This window comes from Phyllostomus hastatus, unplaced genomic scaffold (genome assembly GCF_019186645.2).
Source record: "Phyllostomus hastatus isolate PE091 unplaced genomic scaffold, TTU_PhHast_1.1 phas_scaffold_1066, whole genome shotgun sequence".
Lineage (NCBI taxonomy): Eukaryota > Metazoa > Chordata > Mammalia > Chiroptera > Phyllostomidae > Phyllostomus > Phyllostomus hastatus.
In genome coordinates, this window is record NW_025334004.1 from 3,836,390 (window position 1) to 3,861,147 (window position 24,758).

Below are 24,758 nucleotides of genomic sequence, written 5' to 3' on the forward strand. Positions count from 1 at the left end.
ATCAGTGCTTCTGCTTGCAAGGCATGCAGAAATGTAAGATGTTAGTGGAGAATTGTTTCCTAACACAGTGTCCAATGTCCAGTGTTGATGGAATCGGAGGCATTAGCCACAGTGACTCAGTGGGACAGTGGTGCCAGTGGTATTTTTACCAGCCCAGTTCTGCAGTGTTACTTCCAGCAATGGCCTTGGCTGCAATTTCTCCAAACCTAATTCTTCGACCTATCTGGAATTACTGAGATCTGGCCCATATTTCCTGTTTGGTTTCTCTTGCTCACACCTTTCTGTCCTGACTGACACACTAAAGAAATGATGACTCTTCACTGGAAAATATCTATAAATACACATTCCTTGTTCTTTATTTTGGTTGGTTTGTTTAGTCTCTTAGATGCTGAGTACATTATTTGCCTTCTCATCCACCAAAGCCAGGTGTAAGATCTCTCCTGGGTTGTCTTAAAGAAAAAGGAATCTGTATCAGAAGTAAAATCCCCAGAGAGTATAGTTTCTGGAAGTGTTAGATCCCTGGCCTGCAAACTGTTAGAGCCCTGAAGATTTTCTCTTAATCTGAGGTATTTAAAAAAATCAGCTTCATAAGGATCATTGATGTGTTCAATCATTTGTGGATCACTTATTCCATGCTTCCTAGGGTAGGGTTTCACAGTTCTTGCAAGATAAAATTTTTATTTGTTGATTGTTGGATAATAACCTGAATTTTAAGGTTTCCTGGTTAGCATAAACTTTTGTTGCTGAGAGTCATTTAAGAAATGTTATGCTTCAAGGATTACCTCTTGAAGAGTTCATAATTCAATATTGACTTTCTTATCTAAAAATATTAGTCACAGTTTTTGCATTGTCCTTATGGTAAAACAGTTTTCCAAGATGAATTGTATATATTGCATTAGCTTCTTTCTAAGACCAACTACTTTGATTATATTTGAACTCTACACTTCAAGCTAATTAAAGACGCCATTCTTAGTTTAAAGAATCATAGGCTACTGGAGTGGGAAGGGCACATGGAGGTCATCTTCTGGTTAGTGCTCAATTTTGAAAGGAGAGAATCCCACATGCTATAAATTCCAATACTCTTTCTTTTCAAAACATGCCATTTGTTAGAAACAATGGAGTAATACTTGCTTATTTTTTTTAATTGGAAAATAAGGGAACCTGCCTTTTAAAAGTCACCCAGAGAGAATTCACTATAGTGGGGGAGGAAGAAATTTCCTCTACCCTCAAGGTTCTTTTGGCTAGTCTAATAATCAAATAGACATGAGCAGATTAGCAAGAGAAGATGATCAAGTTTAATTACATATATATTCATGGGAACCCCACATACATAAGAGAGTCGGAGGCCCACACACATGAGAGGTTCAGAGACAGAGAAGGAAACTGAAACATATATGACATTCTGAGCTAAGGATGAGGTAAGGTGCCTGAAGGCTTTAGAAGGTAATTGCAGGGAGAGCACATACTTAGTCATTATTAGTTGTCCTGGCATATAGATAAGTAGAAAGTCATTTGTGGTGATAACACTTATCGTGGGCCAGAGCTCTAATTTAAATTATTCTAGACAGTTAAGGGGGGAGGTAGAAGTTTCTCTTGAGCCTGCAGTCTAAGTAGCCTTTAGTCAAAACAGTAAGCATATGAGGCACAGCTTGGGGTGCCTCACTCTGAACCCCTACACCATCAATATCTACATGCATTTTCCAAAAACACTTTATTTCTTGTTGTGTGTTTTTTCACAAACTTTAGATTAAAACATATATTTCACTTACATCTTGGTTATTTTGCATTTAGTTGCATATAATTTTTTTTTCTTGAAGTACCAGTGCTTCTAAAGATGTTCTTCCTTCTTCCCAAAATGCTGAGGAAAGTTAGCAGTCTTATGAAACAGTTTTCAAATATTATGCTGCTTTCAAATTTATTTCTGTTTTATATATATATAATCTGTTGTTAAAATAATTTTTAACAGTAATTTTGAATTGAAGGGCTTTCTTAGGATTGGATGGGATGGTAGCGAGTAGAGTGCATAGGGTTATGATAAAGGGTGAAGTCAGAGTTACGTGTCCTGATGGATGTAGGTAGAGACAGAGCTGCTTCTTTCTGGACCAACGTGGTCACTAATGTGCCCTGGAACAGTGTGACCCCTGAGAAGAGAAAAGAATATGGAAATTCCTTTTAGGAAATTGAATAGCCATGCAAGATCAAGATGACAGATATTGAAAAGTGTGGCCAAGACAAGCTAAATAATATTATAAATAACAATGACAATGATATATAATATTGATTGAATGTTTACCATATGCCAGGAACCATACCTTAACTGTACTGTCTTATTTAATCATCACACAAACATTAAGGTAGATATTTTTATCGTTACTGTTAGAGAGATCTGGAAATTGAGGCATGGAGAGGTTCAGTAGCTTACCTAAGGGCAAAGAGCTTGTAAGTGACAGACTCTTGTAGCATCCACATCAGTGTTAGGCATTTAGATGTCATCCAGTGACAATCTGTTGAGCTGACATAGTTGGAAGTAAAAATTATATTGTAGGAATATATTTAAATATATGGAAAAATGTTCATCACACAATAAAAAGAAAAGGATGATTAAGAGCATGTATACTCTAAAACTAATTTGGTAAAATAAATATATAGTGATATATAGAGTGTGTGTTTGAATATACAGATGAATCTAAGAGCAAATATGCCAAGGCATTGGTTCATTCCATGTATTAAGTTCACAGATGACTTTTATTTTCCTTTTTGAGATCTCTATTTTAGATATTCTGGTTTCTGTTTTTTTAATAAGATTTTTTTTAGATTTTATTTATTTATTTTTAGAGAGGGAAGGGAGGGAGATAGAGAGATGGAGAGAAACATCAATGTGTGGTTGCTGGGGGTCATGGCCTGCAACCCAGGCATGTACCCTGGCTGGGAATAGAACCTGCGACACTTTGGTTCGCAGCCCGCGCTCAATCCACTGAGCTACGCCAGCCAGGGCAGATATTCTGGTTTCATAATAAGTGAATGGTTGGCTGTTTGCCCCAAAATGTTGGTTGGGAAATTGGTCAAAGGGTGTAGTCGGGTTCTCCTGGCAAATAGAACCAATAGGGTAAGTATAGACCTATGCACATAGAGAGATTTATTATGAGGGTTGGGTTCACATGAATATGGAGCCTGGGAAGCCCCATGATCTGCCATCTGCAAGCTGGAGACTCAGGAAAGCGGAGGTGTTGTTCTAGTCTAAGCCCACAGGCCAGAAAGCCAGGAATGTCTGTGTTTGAGAGCAGGAGATGATGGATTTCCCAATTTAAGCAGAGAGCAAATTCTCCCTTCTTCTACCTGCTCATTCTACATAACCCTCAACGACTTGGATGATGATGACTACTTAGTGTTGGGAGAGGGATCGTCTTTGCTGAGTCTGCCAGTTCAAATGCCAATTTCTTCCAGAACCGTCCTCACACACAGCCAGACACAGTGTTTATCCAGCTATCCGGCATCCACACTTAAAACTAAGCGTCACAAATGGTACCTTGCAAAACCTGGGGTGAGAGGGCAAGAGCGCTTGTCTCATCACGAGCAAGGTGGCGTGCAAAGGGGATGTGGACACCAACTGTTTCTAAGCCAAGCCTCAGGGTCTCATCCTAAATTTATCCCAGATTCTCTCATCTAAAGACTTACTGGAGGGCCTTCACTTTTATAAAACCTTCAGAACAATAGGGCCTGTCTCCTAAAACAAAGGCTCTAGCCCAGCACCCTCCACCCCGACCCCACAGCGTCACATATTATTTCTATTTTTAATGACATTTTTTTGCAGTGAGCGGAAAGACCAACACAAAACAAACACAAACAAACAAACCAAAAACAACAACAACAACAAAAACCGTAAACCCAAAGTTTCACCATCTTATGCCCAGATTCTCGCTTCCAGTCCTCTCCTCTCAAAATCGCCTTAAATGCAGTGGTCTGATTTTCCTTGCAAACTAGTGTGTCAGTCAGGGGTGAAATGTATTTATTTTATAACTTTTAAAATTGTTGTTATTATACAAGTAATTTATGTTATTTTCATAAAATTTGGAAAAACAGATAATACAATTCGAAAAATTACTGAAAAAGAAGAAATGAAAGATCATGCATAAATCCACCTCCCATCGTCCAAGAGCTACCAGAATTCAGGCCATTCTTTAGGCACTGACAGAATGCTAGGGTAAGTTATGTCTATTGTGGCAGCTTCCTTAGGCCAAGTCAATACAGATTTTAATCAAAGTAAATCAGATCTTAATGAAACATTTGCTGTCAAGTGAATTTTGTCTCCTTAGCCTAGCCTGCATTGCAAATTTCTCCTTTTGGTTCTAACATCAGGGCTGAAAGAGTAACAGAATGCTTACAAGTGGAACAAATCATTTTCTAGGAAAGTAAGCTTGTACATTTGCATGCTAATGGTCTGTAAGTACACAGAGAGACTCTGCTTCCACTATGCCCCCCTGCCACTCCACTTCCCAATACACACATAATGTCTTATTACTGTGTGGCTAATGAACTCTCAGGATAGCTCAAGAATCTCTCTCCATCTTACTGGCCCCATCCGGCTGACTGGCTAATGGGAAATTCACTTTCACCGCTAAGGGTAATAATGACTATTGAGTGTCTCCAGGGTGTTCATCATCATCACGCTAAGCACTTTAGTAGGCCAACTCAATAAATATTTACAAACTTCCTTTGAAGAATTATTGCCTGTTTTATAGAAGAGGAAACTAGAATTCAGAGAAGTTAATTTGCTGGCTCAAAGGTCACACAGCTGCAATGTGTCAGAACTAAGATTCAAACCCAGGTCTTGCAGACTCCAAAGCCTATTCTTTTAATCATTATATAATAAAAAGCCTCACTTTCTGCAGACATGGCTCATGCTCAGAGTTCTAATGATCCAAGAACAGAAGAAAATGCTGGACCAAGATATTGCACAGGGTCATCCACTCATATCTTAACTCCTTAAGGATCCCACCTTGAGAACTATGGGGTCATAACTGCTGCTTTGTTGAGTAAAGACGTCTATTAAATTTTTATATTTGGAAGACAGCTCTTGTCTCACAGAAGCACATCTACCTGATAAGATTTCAAATGAAAGAACTTCATTCGAGGATGCATACTATATATTTGTAACTCCGTACTTTTCTTTTCACTCTTTCCTTCTTCCTCATGATTATTGGAACATGTTCATGTACGTTCTCAATCTTCCACTCTCTCCTTGGTCTTGGAGCAGTAGTAGGAGGCAGTGAAAAGCTTCTTGCTTGCTAGGTTAATTCCTGATCTCCCTTTTTTTGTAGGGAATCTGATAATGTGAGAATAGGTAATTGGAAAGTATATAGGTGTACATAATAAAGAGAAAGCTATTTCTCATAATAAAAAAAGCTGTTAAGTCAGAGAAAGGCAATATCAACAACCTCTTAGAATATTCTTCTTCTCTGTTTGGAGCAGGGTATCTCTTTGTGTTTGAGTCTCTGAAAACATAAGTAATGCATTAATGCAGGGTGATCTATGATGGCAAAATTTCATCAGAGCAACTGAATAAATCAATGTGTACAATGACAGACTCATGATTATTTTGTCCCTTGGAATACAAAGAATCCCTAATGCTTAGACATCTGTATGAAATGATGGTTTAACTCAAGGTCTATTTTGTACTTACTTTCAAATGGCTATGAGTTGAATTGGCTCCTCTTCCCCACCCCACAGAGTCATACGGTGACCTCCAACACTCGATGCAACTGTATATGGAGACAGGATTTTTAAGGTAACTGAGGTTAAATTATAACCTCTTCCTTATAAGAAAAAGAAGAGAGAGATATCTTTGTCCTTCGCTCCACCGAGTATGAGTACACAGGGAGAAGGTGGGCATCTGCAATCTGAAGAGAGCTATCTCCAGGAACCAAATCAGCCGGCACCTTGATTGTGGACTTTCAGTCTCCAGAATTGTGAGAAAAAAATGCTGTTGTTTAAGCCACCCTTTCGTAGCATTGTTTCATGGCAGCCTGAGCAGACTAAGTTGTAGCACTATCCACATAAGAACCTCCAGCAGCACATGCCTGAATATATATTTAGCAATCTGCTATTTTTACTATTTGTCCTTGGAGAAGGTCATGTCTTTGCTTATACAACCATAGATAAATTTAAGAGTTTGTATTTTAAGATGGTATTATTCACTGCAGTAAAAACTTCAGTGGGCACATTTTTTTTCTATAAACAGACGATCGATTCTTTTTCTGCTGACCAATGAAAGTTTCCATGGTAATAACTAATGCAATGTCATCTTGTGTGTTTTGCACCTTCACTTTTAAAAGAAAGCTGCTCACATCTACTGAATAGCTGTTAAATAAAAGCCAAAACCTACCAAGGAAGGATTCCTATTTCAGTGAAGCACCCTCAGGGGAAATGCAACTGTCACAGAATATGTTTTGACAGTGAGGGTCAGATGCTGTTCTACCGCCTCCCTTCCACTTGCCCTCCACTTTTCTGTTCTTCCAAACACATCTTTCGCATCTGTAAATAAGCCTGCAGAAAACAGCCCAACATCCCGAACACCTTGGGGCTAGTGCAGGTTCCGTTCCAGACAACTGCACTAAATGGACTATCACAATAAAATGAGCTACACAAATTTTTGTGTTTCCCAGTACGTATAAAAGTTATATTCACACTATACTGTAGCTTATTAAGCTACTGTGCACTAGTGTTATGTCTATAAAAAACATGTACCTACCTTAATTAAAAACACTTTATTGATATAAATGCTAACCATCTTCTGAGCCTTCAGTGAGTCCTGATCTTCTGGTTGGGGGAGGGTCTTGCTTCAACGTTGATGAAAATGCAAGCCTATGAAGTGCATTAAAGTGAAGTGCAATAAAACGAGAAATATAGGTATTAAAATTTGTTCCACACTTACCTTTTAATGCCTTATGTACCTAAATTCAAGGAACCAAATAACATCAGCTGAAGAGAGAATTTACGTTTTTATCAAATGTCTTCCTGGATATTGAAATTTTTTTTAAAGATTTAAAAAATTTATTTTAGAGAGGGGAAGGGAGGGAGAAAGAGAGGGAGAGAAACATCCGTGTGTGTTCACTTTTCATGCTCCCCTTATTGGGGACCTGGCCTGCAACCCAGGCATGTGCCCTAACTGGGAATCAAACCGGCAACCCCTTGGTTCATAGGCCAGTGCTCAATCCACTGAGCCACACCAGCCAGGTCTGAAATTTTCAATAGCAGTAAATCTGCAAACTACCTTAAGAACGATCTATAGCCATTATTCACATGTTTTCCATGGAAAAACTAGACTCGAGGGAAAGAGGCCTAGGCCAGTTTCTAAATGGTAAGAGAAGACAAGTTTCCAGGAATTCTGAAACCGTGAGTGTACTGGCTGTGGTTACAAAGTAGACATGAAATTCTCGGAGCTTAAAGTAACTTACAGGAAGGGAGCACCGAAGCCAATCACACGAGTGGAAAAGCCAAATGTGCCAGCAGCTTCCATTTTTGAAGCAGTTGTTTCCTGCACTTAGTCGCACAGGCAAGTTGCCATAGTTACAGTATCAGTCCTCCAATGAAAAATAGGTGATTCAGAACCTATTATCTCCTTAGTAGCATAGACCAGTGGCTTTCAAACTTTCTGACCTCAGGATTTCTTTATACTCTTAATAATGATCATAATCGCTATTGAGGACTCTAGAGTGCTTTTCTTTATGTGGGGGTAGAAATTTTAAAATAGTTTAATTTATTAAAAATAACAAACCAGTTTACATTGTATCCCATTTTTATTTCAATCAAACTATATTTTCCAAAATAAAATAAAAATTGGCATTGTTTTATATTTTTACAGCACCCTGTCACATCTTCCTTAATAGAAGATGCCTGGATTCTCACGTCTGTGTCTGCATTCTAGCTGTGGTGACATCATACACGTAGCTCTGGGAAACTCCATGAGAGAATGAGGGTAAAAAGGTCAAATAATGGATCTGTGTTTTTACAAAAATAGTTTTGACCTTGCAGACTGTTTGAAAAGAGTTCAAGGGTCACTGAGCCGTACTTCGAGAACCCGTGGTATAAACAATAACAAAACCCAGATTTTTAAGAATACATGTTTTTAGGAATATAATTTCTAAGGTACATGCTTGTAAGTACGTAATAATTTCTGAAATGAGTATTTCTCCCAGTGGAATCAATTGGGTATTTCAGATCTTGCCTCTTGACTTTAAAGATTTGACCAGAGCTGGGAAATTCTAAATATCTGTGAAACAAAGAACAGGGACTCCAGTTCAACTGATCTCAAAAGGGAACCCCCCGAGAGCTTTAAGGGGTACCCTGCTAATGATCTGGGCCAACAACCTACATCCAGCAACAGAGTACTTTGCTCCTCCCCCAGAACGAATGGAGACCAGAAATTGGATGTTCATGACCAAAAAGAGCAAAATTTCATCCAGCACTTCTTCACAGATTGTCAGGGTGCTGACTGAGGATGACTTGGGGCACCCAGAAACAGCAGATGCGACTGCCCAGCCCAAGGAGGTCCTGGACTACAATGTCATTGGTACCAGCAGGCTATGATGGTGCTGGTAACATTCCAGGACCTGATGGAACCAAGAAAGCTGGATGCTGACAGTCTCCAGCAGGTCATGACTGTGGGCTGGTGTGTGGAACTGCTCCAAGTTTTCTTTGCGGTGTCAGATGACATTGTGGACTCATCCCTCACCCAATGGGGTCAGATCTGCTGGAGTCAGAAGTCAGACATAGGTTTGGATGCCATCAATGATGCTCTGCTTCTGGAAGCATGTATCTACCAGCTGCTGGAGCTCTACTGCCAGGAGCAGCCCTGTTACCTGAACCTGATCAAGGCAACTCTGCTCTTACTGCAGAGTTCCTGTCAGACTGAGGTTGAACAGACCCTGGGCCTCATCGCAGCCCTGCAAGGCAATGTGGATCTTGGTAGATTCCCTGCAAAGAGGTACAAATCCACTGTCCAGTATCAGACAGCTTCTACTCTTTCTACTTTCCTGTAGCTACTGCCATGTGTATGGCGGGCATTGTCGAGGAGAAGGAACATGCCAGTGCCAAGAAGATCCTGCTGGAGATGGGAAAGCTCTTTCAGATTCAGGATGATTACCTTGACCTCTTTGGGGACTCCAATGTAACAGGCAAGATTGTCCTGGACATCCAGGACAACAAATGCAGCTGGCTATTAGTTCAGTGTCTCCAATGGGCCTCTCTGGAATAGCGACAGATCCTGCAGGATTACAGGCAGAAGGAGGCTGAGAAGGTGGCCTGGGTGAAGGCACTCATGTACACGCCATGTGCATGCAGTATGAGGAAGATAGTCACAAGGCACCTTGCAGGGCTCACCGAGCCGCACTCACAGCCCCTACCCCAGCCATCTCCTTGGGCACACAAGATCTTTAAGTGGAAAAAGTGACCTAGAGACTACCAGGGCAGGGAGGGGGGCTCTCAATAAATTACAGTAGATCCTCAAACACACAAACAGAAACAAACAAAAAAACAAAAACAAAAGAAGGGACCTCCCATGAGGGTGGTTATCACTGTAGGGGCCACCACTTTATGTGCAAATGCCAGATCGTTGCAGGGGTACATGGATGTAATGTTGGTTTCCTGGTTAATGTAAATTCACTCTGCATACTTGCTCTTTGTACTGTCAGTTTCAACAAATAAAATCCAACTAGGATGTGAACAGTTTGAAGAAATGAGAAACTGTTCCAAACTCGTGGACTTTTGAGTGACTCAGAGAGAGTGGCAGTCCTCTCTTGGATGGCCAATCAGAGTGAAGAAGAAAGCTTTTAGTTCTGAACACTAAACACCTTGTGCTCTTCCACCTTCTCAGAACAGATCTACCTCTGATACTGTCAGACAGAAAACAATCTGAATGCTGACTCCGTGTTACTCACCCAGTGAGAAAAGTATTTGTGTTTTACCACTAGTCACAGCTGGGAGATACCCCAATGCAGCATTACTTAATAAGCAATTTAGAATGTAATGTCCTGGTTCCAAGTACATGGCATCCACTAAGCAAATGAGATGGAGTCACAATCCTGTAACTCATCAGTCTACATTGTGAAATATCGTGACCTGCTTTTTCCCTTCCTCCTTCTTTCTACCTTTATTCTTTCCTCAAATATTTATTATGTACCTGTTGTGAGTAAGGTACTGTGATACATACAACCTCAAATTTTTTGGCTATCAATTCTGTTTATTTTTAATATTAAATATTTTTTTCTTAAATAAGAGGAAACCATGCCTATTAAGGGAGATTGATGTTATAGTAAAATAAAAAAAGGGCAATTATAATTCCCCATAACTAATTTCTAGGGGGTAATTTTAATAAATTCTCATATAATTTCTTTAACATTGTATCATAAGCAACTCTAATGTTATTAACACTCATCATAAATGTAACTTTAATGTCCAAAGTTGGTAATAAATGAAGAAATCTTATTTCTCATTACAGATTTCCATAGGATAAATTGCTTCCTGGAAGTAGAATTACTTAGGAAAAAGGAATGTCTACATTTTACAGCTTCTGTTAACATACTGATTAATTCATGTCTTGCACTGTATCAAAATTATACAACCACAGGAGAAGACTCATTTCATCATGATGGGCAGTGGAGCTTGCCACCCCAAAATATGCCTTTTGGAATATTGATTACCTTAAGCTAGTTATTTTTAAGAAACAAAAGACTCAGAAAAAATGTTTGACCTCTCCCCCAGGCTCCACCTAAAAAAAATTCAGGTAGAAAATTTTGCTTCAGGAAGGGAACCTGCTCATATTCACCTGAGCATACGAACTAAGTGTGTTAGACAGCAAGAAGCTAAGCGGTCTGTCTGTTACATTCCCCTAGCTGCCCCTTTGTTTCTGGGTGGCCTGGCAAACATGTGTTTATCTCATGTTTGCTCTTTCTCATCTACTTGTGAACTGCCTACTTTCTCTGTGAAGTCCCGGATCCCTGTCTCCCTTTCCTTAGTTCAGAACGGCGTATAAGCCTCAACTGCCCAATGCGTCCTCAGATGCCATATTCTTAGGGAACCTCTGCGTGTACATCCATAATAAATTAGTTCATTTTCTCCTGTTAACCTGTTTTTTGTTAATTAGATTATTAATCCAGCTAGAAGAACTTAGGAGGGTAGAAGAAAAATTATCTTTCCTACTCCACAGCTTCATCCTCACCAGTATTAAGGGCAGTGCTTATTTATAGGCAATCTTTGCTCATGTGATTGGTGAATTTTAAAGAACAAAAAATTCTATCTTTAAAAAATTGCATTTTGAGTAAACATTGAAATGCAATCTTTTAAAGTGCAAGCAAAATTATAAAACACTTTAAAATCTTTAAGATACAGGTTATATAATACACTTGTGCCCACTTTTCATTAATTTGGTGAATGAAATGGAGGTAGAGCTTGGACCATCCCAAAAGCCACTATATCAAAGTTCTTGGTAACAAACACTGAAACCTATTTTGGTTGACTTAACCAGAAGGGAAATGTCTTAGAAGGCCCTCAGGTAATATACCAAAGAGACAGGAAGGCTCGAGAATCAGGCTCATCAAATAGGCAAGGTAGTTTTGTAGCTAGAATCAGAACAGGTCACACCACCCAGTCACTTAGGACATCACTGGCATTGCCTTTGGATACTCCTACCTCTCACCTCTGACATTGCTGTTTGTGGGCACAGAAGCCACTTTGCAGATAATGGAATTATTCTTCTATGAATCACAGACTCCAGGTACAAGACCTGGATGGGAGCCTCTGATTGGTTGAACGTAGGTCACATGATATTCCCTAGCTGCTAGGAGTGGAGATAGTGAGTATTGGGCCATTCTGTGCAAATGAATCAGAGCCCAAATGAGGTTTTGGCTAGAAATAAATGATAAAGATCTATTCTCTGTCTTAGGGTTTGCAACCAGAAATACAACTAGGCAATACTCAGAGTATTCCGAAGAAGGAAGAAAAGCTGAGGGCTCTTCTAGTAAAAAGCACATTTTACATTTATTTTTTAACTTTTAAATATTTTGGTATTGGTTTCAGGTGTACAGTGGCCAATCATGCACTTTACAACTGTTTCCTGCCCCACCACCTCGATATTTCCAGTACTCACCTGGCACCATACATAGTTATTAGAATATTATTGACCATATTCCCTATGCTGTACTTCACATCCCCATGACTATTCTGTGACAACCAATCTGTACTTCTTAGTCCCTTCACTTTCCTCACCCAGATCCCCAAAACCCTTCCCTTCTGACCACCATCAGTCTGTTCTGTGTATCTATGGGTCTGTTTCAATTTTGTTTGTTTATTTATTTTGTTCTTTAGATTCCATATGAAATCATATGGTATTTGTATTTCTCTTACTAACTTTTTTCACTTAGCATAATACACTCTATGTCCATCCATGCTGTCTCAAATGATAAGATTTCTTTTTTATGACCGAGTCATATTCCACTGTGTACATGTACCACTACTTTTTTATCACTTGCTTATTGATGGACACTTGGGTTGCTTCCATGTCTTGACTATTGTAAATAATGCTGCACTGCACAGAGGGGGGCACATATTCTTTCAAGTTAGTGTTTTAGGTTTCTTTGAATATATACTCAGAAGTGGAAATGCTGGGTTATAGGCAGATTCATTTTTAATTTTTTGAGGACCCTTAATACTGTTTTCCAAAGTGGCTGCACCAGTCTGCATTTCTAACACAAGTTCATGGGGTTCCCTTTTCTCCACATCCTCACCAACACTTGTTTGTTGATTTATTAATGACAGCCATTCTGACAGGTGTGAGGTGGTATCTCATTGTGGTTTTAATTTGAATTTCTCTGATGATTAGTGATGTTGAGCATATTTCCATATGCCTATTGGCCATCCTCTTTGCAGAAGTGTCCATTTAGGTCTTTTGCCCAATTAAAAAAAAGATTTTATTTATTTACTTTTAGAGAGGTGGGAAGGGAGGGAGAAAGAGAGGCAGAGAAACATTGATGTGAGAGAAACATTGATTGGTTGCCTCTCACATGCACCCTGACAGGGGGCCAAACCTGAAACCCAGGCATGTGCCCTGACCGGGAATCTCACCAGTGACCTTTCGGTTTGCGGAATGAGGACCAAGCATCTGAGCCAAACCAGTCAGGGATCTTTGTCCGTTTTTTATTTGGAATGTTTATTTTTTGGTGTTGACTTGTATGGGTTCTTTATAAATTTTGGATATTAACCTCTTATTAGACGTATCACTGGTGAATATCTTCTTCCATTAAGTAGGTTGTCTTTTTGTTTTGTTGATGGTCTCCTTTGCTGTGCAAAAACATTTTAGTTTGATGTAGTCCCATTTGTTTATTTATTCTGTTGTTTTCCTTGCCCAGGGGAAAAATATGTACATATATGTGTGTGCATGTGTGTGTGTGTGTATGTGTTTTCCTTGCCCATATATATGTGATATATATATATACATATCTAAGATTTGATTATCTTATATATCTTATATATACATCGCTAAGACAAATGTCAGAAACTTTACTGCCTATGTTTTCTTATAGGAGTTTTATGGTTTTGACTCTTATATTTGTTTTTAATCTGTTTTGAGTTTATTCTTCTATATGATATAAGAAGATGGTCTAGTTTGAATTTTTTGCATCTATCTGTCCAATTTTTTCAACACCATTTGTTGAATAGACTTTCTTTACCCCATTGTATGTTCTTGCCCCCTCTGTCAAATATTAATTGCCCATACAGGCATTGGTTTATTTCTGGGCTCTTTATTCTGTGCCATTGATGTCTGTTTTTATGTCAGTACCATGAAAAAGCACGTTCTTGAAAAGAATTAGTCTTGCGTTCTTAGCCTCTGAATGCCTTAGTCTGAGATAGTGATCCTTTCGATGACCTCTGGTCTGGATAATGGATGTCAGGTGGTTTGGATACGTGAACATTCTTCCCTTAGTCCTTCGGGGGTAGTCAGAGTGCTACCTGGAGGTTTTATATGTATAGTAAAACCTCCAGATAATATACATATATAGTATAATATACACTTAATATATTATGTATATATGCATTGATGCAGGACTAGATAGTTCAAAAGTTTAAGTTCCCAGACTAGTTAAAACAAAAATAGAATAATTTCTTCATACATCAACCTACTTGATTTAGTAATTTAACAGCTTGGCTATAGTGACTCCATTTTATTTCTCCACTCTCTTCCTCAAATTTTAGGCAGCAAGACCATGATCAGTTACCACTATAAGTATTTTCTGTGGAATTCCTTGTTTCATAACATTTCTTAGTAATCTGGGTAATCTTCTTAATTATCACTGAATTTTAGGTTGACTGTAGGTCATGAGATGATCTAGTTCAGAACTGTAAACACGAATGTCTACCATATCCTCCAGTGGCAGTGGGGTGGGCCGTAGAGCAGCGGTGGGGCTGTGGAAAACTGCAAACTACCTTCCCAGGCTGAAGGGGACACCTGCTACTCGGCTCCGGGTGATCGTTGCTAAAACCTACCAGAGGCCAAAGGTTGCCAGTTATTCCATCTTTTTAGAACATGCCACAAGTCTGAATTTCCGTGGAATTTTCTGACTTTCAAACTTGGAACCAAATTCAAAATTAGAAAAACAATGACATTATGGCTTCTTAAAAATTCTCCGAGATTGTCAAACCATTTTATTTTAAAAACCAATGCAGGGGGATGAGGCCTAAGAAGTTGAAATGCCTGAGGCTAAGCAGGTCAGTTAGTGGCAGAGCCAAGGCTGGCAGTTTAATCTCCAAGGGAAAATCAGGTTAGGAAAAACTGATATTCCACTGTCCCTGTAGGCCGCCACTTTGCTCACTTCCAAGTGGCCTCCCAACCAAACTGTGGAAACGGGGAAAGTGCCTGTGTTTCATCAAGCAACAGCAATGTTTGTAAAACATTTATAAATCAGTAGAATCTTCCTGGCCAATAAAAATAGCTTTTGGTGTTAAATCAGATTTTAAATCTTAACTTCTACTGTTCCTTCATCATGGATAAAATAAGAGTGCCATTTACAAGTCTGTGGAGAGGATGAAATAAGATTTCAAGTTGGAGCATCTGACATTATACCAGGACCATATTAAAGACACTGCACATGATAATTATAATATAATAACATCCAGATGATATTATATTAGTTTGCATTATCCGTGGAGGGTGAAGTGGGCATGGAGGGAAAGAGGATTAAAGTATTTCACGGTGGGAGTAGGTTATGGACAAATCTCAAGGTGGAATTCCTAATAGGCGGTATAAGTGGGATTTTCCCCCAAACCCCATCTTTTCCCCAAGTTCATGGTCAAATCCATCTGTATCACAGGTGTGTACAGTGCAGTCTTCCGTGAAATTGATGGTAGAGCAAATTGGGAGTCCAGGTGGTTCGGGGTTGAGGAGGGGCGTGCCAGGTTTCAGATGAGAAAGTCGCACCCATTCGTTTCGCTCTCGCAGTAGGCCCACCGCAGAGATTTGCTTTTCCACCTGCGAGCCTCTTCTGCCGGTTGCGGGAGGCCGCAGCGGCGGAAGAGGGGGCGGAGGCAGAGGCGGAGACGGCACCCAGAGGCCGGGTCAGGGGAGGCCGGGACCATAGCAGTGACAATTTCTTTCCAGCAGCGGCGGCAGAGGAACGACGGCAACAGGCTCGGGATCAGCCGGCCTGCGCGTGGGTTTGCGGAGACGCTGATCGGCCAGGCGCTACGCAGCCACTGCAGCCAAGGGGAGGACGAGAACCACGCACGCAGCCGGAGCGAGTGGACCTAGCAAAGCTCCATCGGTCCACGGAGCCCGGAGGAAAGTACGGCCGAGGCGAGCGAGCCGGCACCTTCACGCTGGCTGCCTTAGCACCCAGCTGCAGTGCCTTCTAGCAAAAGCCAGAGCCGCTCCGGCTGCAGCGGCAGGACGGATGCCAAGGCCACACGACAGGCGCAGGTGCAACCCCTGCAGTCGCCGTCCCACGCGGGGTCCAGACATCGGGGGTTGCTGGTGAGTAGGTGCGCGTGCGCGCGTGTATGCATGAGTGTGAGCGCGCACCAGCGCAGGCGAGTGTGCACGCCGATTCTGCGTGCACGGTGGCCTGGCGCACCGCCAGTCTCTCTTCCGCTGGCGGCGTCGGGTCTCGGGTTCGTTGCGCGGGAAGAGAATGCCTTTTGCTGGCTCACTTCCTTCAAGTGCCCTGATCGGTTGCCTCTGCCTGCGATGCCTCAGTGCCGCCCCAGCCGGCCCCTAGGGGTTCGTTTCACCTTGATGAGTCAGGCAGGAAGCTGTGACTCTAGGTGGCAGGGCCGGACTCTGTAAGTGACCTACACGCGTGTTTGTGGTTCCAACTTGGACATGGTGTTGGCATTGAAAGAGACCACCGCTCTGCCTTTGGAGGTGCGTGGTGTGGAGAAGGGAGGGGCCAGGATTAGAAAAATAGACTTTTACCTTTGTCGGGTATATAGCATGCCTCTCTAGATGACGTTTACTTTTATGCCGTTTATGGGGAACTCCTAACATTTCCCCTCACCTGAGTAATTTAGGCCTTAACCAAACGTCTTTAATGAAATGCACAAAGTGTAATGTCACTAGAACATAATTTTCCAGAACTCTCTAAAATAACCCACACTGTTGATATCCCAGAGCCTAAGATGGTGTGATTACTGAATTTTTTTTAAATTACAAAACCTATATAATTTTATTAACCAATGTTACCTTAATAAATTTAATTTAAAAAACTTTAAAAATACATATGTAATAAGTAATTCAAGAAACAGAATCTGATCTAGAGGAGTGAAAAAAACCTTAAGTGTTTGAGTGGCATGGGGTGTGGGTGGCTCTCTGGAAATCAGTGTTTGGTAGTAAGTAAGAACAGACATCTTTCAGATTAAGCTCCAGTGAGTACACTGCTTTCCAAACATCTTGCTAGCCACTGGAAAGAAAACGGAGCCCTAGATTTTAGGGAGTATCGGTAAGATGCTGATTTATGATTTCATGATTCAAGGCCTTGTCAATGTCAGATTTGTTCCAGCAGATAAATTACACCTGGATTTTTGACTTCCTGTGTGAAGTTTTTGGTGGTAGTTTTCTGTGATAGTTTTATAGGGATTAAGCCACTGGGTTTTATTTTTTCCCAAGACTTTGTTTCAATGGACAATCTTATGTTTGTGGGATGGATCCTCGACTCAATTTCAAAAATATACTCTATAGCTGAGTTGTAGTAGGCATTTTGTAGCTATAAATACTGATTTAAAAAATTTCAGGTTCGTGTCTTTGAGAAATAGACTCCTGTTTACAATTACTCTGTTATAGCCGCTTCATTCAAAGGCAGGAACTGTTGTGGAACCTGGAGAATGACTGGCTGCTGCTTTTCTGTTCAAGCCTATATCCAAGCATGCTGTCGACCACTTGGGCATGTCAGTTGGAATTTATGTATCAGCTGATTCTTGGAAATTTTTTTAAAAAACTCGTTTTATTATATTCTTTGGTAAAACAAGCACCACTGAAATTATGAGACAGAGAATCCTAGTCACTTTCCCATGTTGTGGTCTTCAGGGCCAGTTCCTTGCCTACTTTGGCTGCTTCATAAGCTTGAGGAGAGGACCTGAGGGGAGCAGCATCACCAAGGGTGTCCTCAGCCAAGAGATTTGCTCCTGGAGCAGAGAATGTCTCTGGGGTTGGCTCCGGAGAAGGACTGATAAAAGCAGTCAAAAGAGTTGTTAATAATAGTTACCTCTTTTTACTTTCATCACCTAGGACTTAACAAAACCAGTCTGATCATCTTCCTCCCTCAGTGACTTCCCAGTCCTACTTACAGCATCAACCCGGGGAGTGAGGTTGCTTTTCACAGAGAAGAGTCGGGTAATTCTTGCTCAAAATACAAAGGGTAGAAGAAATATGTAGTTACTGCCTAGGAAATGGCAGGTACCTTCATAGAGCCTTCATTTACAAATTAGACACGATGTAATCCCTTAGATTTGTGATTCTGTTTAATGCTAGCATTTTTTTCTCAGCCCTGTGAAAGATTCATAAGTAACTTGAATGATACTACAAGAAATGACTCATAGTCATCACTGAAAATATTAGACTCAGCTCTCTCTTCCTTTGGGCTAATGGATCACAGATGCTCAATAAATATTTGTTAAATGAAAAACAATTCTAGAATGTCTTTACTTCCCAACTTAACTGTGTCACATCTAGTGTTGATTATTTCTAGACATAACATTATATGAATCACCAAACTTTTTATCAAATTGAAGCCCATTGATATATTCAGTAAAGTAAGATCAACTTCTTCCACAAAGGAACAGTAACAATCCCTTTGGGATACAACAAAAACAAACAAAAGTACATTATTGGTATCTGTTGACTAGCTTATTCCAGCTCGATGAACATGTGACTTGCCCGGTGGCATATGTGAGTGTACATTCAGAAATCCTGAGTTGACAGCAGAACGTTCAACTCAGGAATAATCTGGATGTAGCCACATCAGGACGTACCTTTTGTCAGATATTATTTGCATTTCTAAGCAAGTCAGATGAACTTCTAGTACCGTCCAGCATCTCATGCTAAATGGAAAAGCCAATTAAACCTTTGGTAAATGGCTAAGTCATCAAAACACATGGTGTTTGGTTTTCTTTCTAAATTTTAAATTAAATTCATGTATGTTTGTCCATTGATGTGGCTGGTTCAGAGTCTAATTCAGACTGGTAGTTACTTAGTAACTTGCATTTATTAAAAGCAACTCCTTTATATAAGCACCAGTAATTCATATGTTTTAATTTGCTCTAGTTAGCCTTTCAAAGTCCTTTTTGGAAATGGTTGCATTGTATGATCTGGAATATCAAGGCTGCTATGCCTTCCTCTTTTTTTTTTTAATAGTTCTGACTTTCCATACCCCATCACTAGAAGTTTATGATTCATGATCTAATTTCAGGACTAAAGATTAGAAAGATGTCTTAAGTTTGCCTGCATATTAACATTATCATGTTAATATGCATATTAATAATGCAAATTTTCTGTTTGACCTTCTCCCATTTATGTCCTCCAGTCAAGCTTGTTATATTATGAATAAAAAAATCAAATGAAATCCTTAAACATTGAATTTTTTTTCTAATGGGCTAGGTCCAAAATGAATAAATGAAATAAAAAATGGCTTATCACTGTTTTGAAGTAATACAAACACTGATATCCTCTGAAGAATGAAACCTGGCCATTCTTATCAGGTATTTACTTGGTCCTTGAACAAGTGTTAAAGGTGTGTTCCTTTCACGTTTTATTAAGGCCCTTGAAAACCATGGAGCTGAATTTTGATTCGATAAGGTAGCCAATTCAAGATAGGTTCATAATCCCTGGAAGGATTAAGTGATGAAAACCTCTTTTTGGAAGAACACTTTGGCAATTGGGTGAGGAGTGAATTAGTAAAAGGAAGGAGGGCAGGTGGTAATCTCCTGCCAGATTATGATAGCCTGACTTTTAATCCAAACGCTGAAAGGGAGAAGGGAAAATTTAAGACAGACATCAGAATTTGTTCTATGCGGAAGGGGGATGGTAAGGCTGTGGCACAAGTGTGATTGTTCATATGTTCCACGTCCATGGGACAACACCCATTGACCGCAACCTTTGCTGCTGAGCTTTGGTGTAACCTGAGTATCGTGCAAACATTTGACTGATATTTAGTAATATTAGTTATTGAATACGTGCTAAGCACTGTGCAAAGCCTAACACATGTTGTGTCTAGGTTCATGGCATAGTTGGGAGTGTGAATTCTTCTTGCCATTTACTAGTGGTGCGTCTCTGAGCAAGTTACTAACTTCTCTGAGCCACCATTTCCTCATCATTCAACTGGGATATCAATTTCTATCTCATAACGCATGGGGGAGGGTCAGATGAATACATAGGTATAAATAGAATAAAGGGATTGGAAGTGTCTAGCAAAAAGTTAAGTGTATATGCATTTGTTGTTATTGTTATTATTAATTTAGGAAACAACTTTATGTACTAGGCACCATTGTGCAGATTGAAACACTGAGGTACAGAGATGCCAGGTGAATTGCTCCAGGTCATATGCTGGTAGGTGATAGAGCTGGGAGTCGGACCCAGATTGTCTGACTCCAAGGCCTGCTTTCCAAACTTGTATTGATAACACATCCCTGTCTCCTATACTGCATGCTGGGTGCTGGAAGCTTGTCCTCATGGAGATTCCCGAGTCTATCATCTCCCTTGTAGAATATGCCATCTCTAATATAGGATTCTGGCCCAGATTGTTGAACAAAAGTTTTGCTATTTTTACTTGATTCTTTCATATTTTTAAGTGGTATTTTTCCTTAAGAAGTATTCTAATTTCTGTTATTATACTTGCTTTAAAAATCAGTTATTTTTTGTTTTTTGCCTAACAGTTGACATATGCAATACATATTCATTTGTAACATCTCTCCTTGTACCCAGCGATTCTTTGCTGGAGGCAGCAAGGCTGTGTCTCCCTAATATAATGTGTAATATATAGCTCATATTATATATTATATAAGTAATGAATAATGTAATATTATCTAATTATATAATGTATTATATACATTTAATATTGATGTAGATGTTACAGACATTGTATTAGGTATGCATTATATACTTTCGTATACACTATATCCCTATATGTATACATTCTATGATGTGCACATTGTATATAATATACAGTACATTATATTAGGGAGACATTTACATTATATGCAACTTATACATAAAGAATCACTGGGTGTAAGGAGAGATGTTACAAATGAGTGTGTGCACATTAAGTTGTTGGGCAGGTACCACACTCTTAGCATCTCTTATATCGCATTGATGAGTGATGGTGGAATTGTGACATTTTGTAACTATTTCTATTTACAATATTTTATAGAGTAGCTGCAGAGTAAATTTTAGCTGTTCTTTGACTCACTGAAGTAATTATTGTCTAATTAAAGAGGCCAGATTTTAGTTTTAGTGGGAAGACTGCTATAGCAACTAAGAATATAAAGTTCTTAATTTTCCCAGAGCTGCTTTTTTTTTATTGACTTTAGAAAGAGAGAGAGGAAGGGGTAGAGAGAGAGGAATAGGAACACTGATTTGTTATTCCACTTACTTATGCATTCATTGGTTGCTTCTTGCACGTGCCCTGACTGGGATTAAACCCACAGCCTTTGCAAATTGAGATGATGGTGTAACCAGCTGAGCCGCCCCGCCAGAGCCCCCGGAGATGCTTTAGGAGAGACTGACTGTGCCATCACCGATGTTACTATTTTAACTTTACATTAGTCTTTATATAGTTTCTTGTTCTTATCAATAATTTTCAGAAACCTGTAACTAGTATTGTTTTTTATCTAAGGAGGCAAAACCTTTTCTTGGTCTTGTGGAAAGTTCATGGGTAAAATATGACTATTTAGTTGAAGAAAAAATGTTAAATCTCATCTTTAAAAACACAGTGTGCACCCTTTGATTTACCCTTTGGGTAAACTAGCATCATTATTGAACTCAAGTTCAGTTCCTTTTAAAGGAGCATTTTTTAAATTTCATGAGTTTAAACTTGGTTAAGGATGATAGAATTAGAGTTTTGGTGAATTTGGTGTTTTGTTTTTTAAACTTCCGCTATACTTCTGTCTCAGCGGCATCACAGTGACTAAGCCACAGATTCGGTAAGGGTCCATCTAAGTGATAAGGGTCCCCTGGGACCCGTCATGAATTATTCATTTTGGTTGTTTGCTTTGATGACTGTTTGGGTGAATTTGGAAGTGGGAAGGTAATGATGACTCATTTTTACCCTCCCTGGCTCTTACTGAATACTTCCTGCCCATTTTGCCTTTTCCTGTGTTCAGAGGGAAACCCCAGGGTGGGTGGGTCCCTTGGGACAGTGTTACACTTCAAACTTGAGTGGTTGAAGCAGTTCTGCACCTTTTAATGAAAGGGGATAGGAAGACCACAGTCAGTAACGGTGATCTTGGTTGAAATCAGCTCAGTTAAGGACCCTGTGATTGTATTTATCTTGTTGCCGGAGCCCTAGTTTTTGACACTGGAAATACGCATTTCCACCACTGAGGAGAGGGAGCCTTTTGTGCCTGGGGGTTCATGCTTCAGCCTTCTGGTGGACTTACTGCAGTTCTTTTCTCAATCGATTTTGTCCTTGAAATGTTGGTTTATAAACTGGTTCATGAGATAAGTTTCCTTTAAGAGGAGGAACAAATGGACATGTTGGAGGGAATGAGGTTAGAAAAGAGAGGGTTGGAGTAAGTCCTTCATGTGTTCATGGTTTTGTTCAGTCAGGCAGAGAAACTGCTCTTTGATTCAATATAGTAGTTTAAGAAAAATTAATAAAAAGATGAAAATCAGTTGGAATGATTGGGTGTGGAACTTTATTTTCCCAATTAATAAATAATTCAAGAAATTAAAATGTAGGCTTTGAAAGAAATGTAAATTACCATCACATTCTTATGACATAAAGGTTATTTTTCTTCGGCAAGTATAATGGTATTGAAAAGCTTTAGACAGGTACCTGGGGAGGGCAGTGCTTCTCAGACTTGTCTCCAAAAACCGTGCCATCTTCCATTTCACCGCCATTGACTTCTATTCCATGTATTTGGGTGGGTCATCATGACAACCTTCTTGAGGGATTGTGATGCAGGTGGTCAATTAAACTGCACTGAGAAAAACCTACTTAAGAGCTAAATCTAATTTTATATTCAGATTTGTATTTCTATTTTTACATTTTCTGCATTTTCCCTCCTGATTTCCATGGACATTTTTATGTAATAACATAATCATCAAGCTGCTTTCAGGTTTCTATAATGGCACTTTATACTTGTTTCATTTTCTTATTAACACCTGCTTTTCAATGGATGGATTCAGACAACTGCGGGGCCTGTGGGAATTTTAGAGGGCGTTGCACACTGAATGGCAGGTGTTTGGACAGGGCAGAGAGGGTGTGACCAGAAAGGGAAGCAGGGGAAGATGGGTAGCAGGGGGCAGTGGCAAACAAAGTCTAATGATGCAGCACAAGAGAAAAAGGGTCAGATCTCTGGCTTTGAAGGGCTGGTGAGGGTATTTAGACCTCTCCCAGTATGTTTTTTTTAAATTTATTGGCTTTAGAGAGAGAGAGAAAGAAAGAACATTGATTTGTTGTTCCACTTATTTATTCATTCATTGGTTGCTTCTTGTATGTGCCCTAACCAGGGCTTGAACCCACAACCTTGGTGTATTGGGTACCAATGTGTATTTTTTATTTTATTCTCACCAGAGGATATGTTTTTCTTCATTTATTCAGAGAGAGAGGAAGTGGAAGAGAAGAGAAAGAAGCATTGATGTGATAGAGAGACATCGATTGTTGCCTCTCATATACTCCCTGACCCTGACCAGCAACTGAACCCACAACCTAGGTACCTGTCTGTGCCCTGACTGGGAATCAGACCCGCAACCTTTTTGGTATACAGGATGATGCTCCAACCAACTGAGCCACCAGGGCACCAGTGTGCATTTCTGAGCAGAGAACTAACCTGATGCAAACAAGTGTTACATCTTGAGCTACAGATGTACAGTACCTGGTCGAGATTAGAGGGTTAAAGAACAGGTGGGCAAAGCCAACTGGTTTGTCACCATAAAGGCTGGAGGGAGCAAGGGTGAGCAGTCAGGGCCTTGAATTTGGTAGGACTGACTTTGAAGGGTTTATGCAGCAAGGTTTAGTCAGGGTTCTCTGGCTCTGTGTTCCAGGTCTGCAGTCAGTCAAGTTCTGTTTCCAGCAACTGCCTGTATGGTGTGTGACAGACACTAGGGCCATGCAGCTCAGCTGTCAGGCCAGACCAGTGCCTCTGGGTTGAGAAAGCCCTTAAATAACCACTGCACCATGACTACCTTAATAGTATTGCAAAGCAAGGAGGACGCAGTTATTCTCCCTGTAGACTAGAGAAATGCAGTAATTTATCAAAACTCACACATCTGGAAACACAGATGTGGCAGAGCTAGAATTCAAATACGGAGCTACCTACTCAAAATTTAAAGGCTTAAAATAAGTGTGATTTGTCTGATTAGGAAGTGATACACACTTGTAACAGATTGTATGGAGATAAATGAATTGAATATGACATCCTTCATGATTCCATGTTTCATAGAACAGCTGAGAAAAATTCAGTGTATGTTGTTCAAACTATTTTCTTGCAAATGCCAATACACATTAAATACATTTGTATTATAGCATTACAGAGATGGAGCCATACTTCCTATAGTATTCTACAACTTGCTTTTTTTTTTCCCTTAATGCTATAATTTGAACAACTTTCTGGTTCAGCACTTATAGATGTAAGTCCTCCCTCAGGGCTTCATCCACTGTACAGATTCTTTATTTTAAATACCCCCTTTTGTAAGCTATTTCATTTCTAAAATGTTAATATTTTTATACCATGCTGTAATAGAGTGGGGAGAGAGAGAGGGAGAGAATTATTTGGGCAAGGTAGTCTATGGAGAAATCTTGGAAATGCTTGGTCAATAGGAATGCATGTTAAAAAAATTGCCCATATTTTGTCCAATTCTCATCATATTGAGTGTGACAATTATGTAAATTTTATCAATCATAAATAAAAATATCTTATTCAAAGTCATAGTTTCCTAAGTACTAGTGAAGTTAAACATTTTTCTTATGTTACTTAGCTATTTATATTTCTCTTATGACTTGTTTATTTGTGCCATTTTTTTACTTTTTATTTTTTTAAATTTTATTTATTTATTTTTAGAG

At 39.7% G+C, this 24,758-nt stretch overlaps 1 protein-coding gene, 1 long non-coding RNA gene and 1 pseudogene across 5 annotated transcripts in view; 2 read left to right on the plus strand and 1 right to left on the minus strand.

Moving 5' to 3' along the window:
* Nucleotides 1–1,958: 1,958 nt before the first annotated feature.
* LOC123829128 lies at nt 1,959–5,996 on the minus strand. The gene is made up of 3 exons (XR_006787544.1): nt 5,681–5,996; nt 2,423–2,512; nt 1,959–2,141 (listed from the first exon to the last, which is right to left on the minus strand). It is a non-coding gene; the product is annotated as an uncharacterized LOC123829128 (long non-coding RNA).
* A 1,358-nt stretch (nt 5,997–7,354) lies between these two features.
* LOC123829012 lies at nt 7,355–9,448 on the plus strand (annotated as a pseudogene).
* Nucleotides 9,449–15,621: 6,173 nt separating this feature from the next.
* STAMBPL1 (STAM binding protein like 1) overlaps nt 15,622–24,758 on the plus strand; it is a 50,212-nt gene continuing 41,075 nt past the window's right edge. For 2 of the 4 annotated variants that reach the window (XM_045854466.1, XM_045854464.1), the window contains exon 1: nt 15,622–16,018. The gene's annotated coding sequence lies outside the window, so the exon portion shown is untranslated. Of the gene's footprint in view, nt 16,019–16,164; nt 16,409–24,758 lie in introns of those variants that run through there. The other 2 variants (XM_045854467.1, XM_045854465.1) reach the window with 1 other exon arrangement.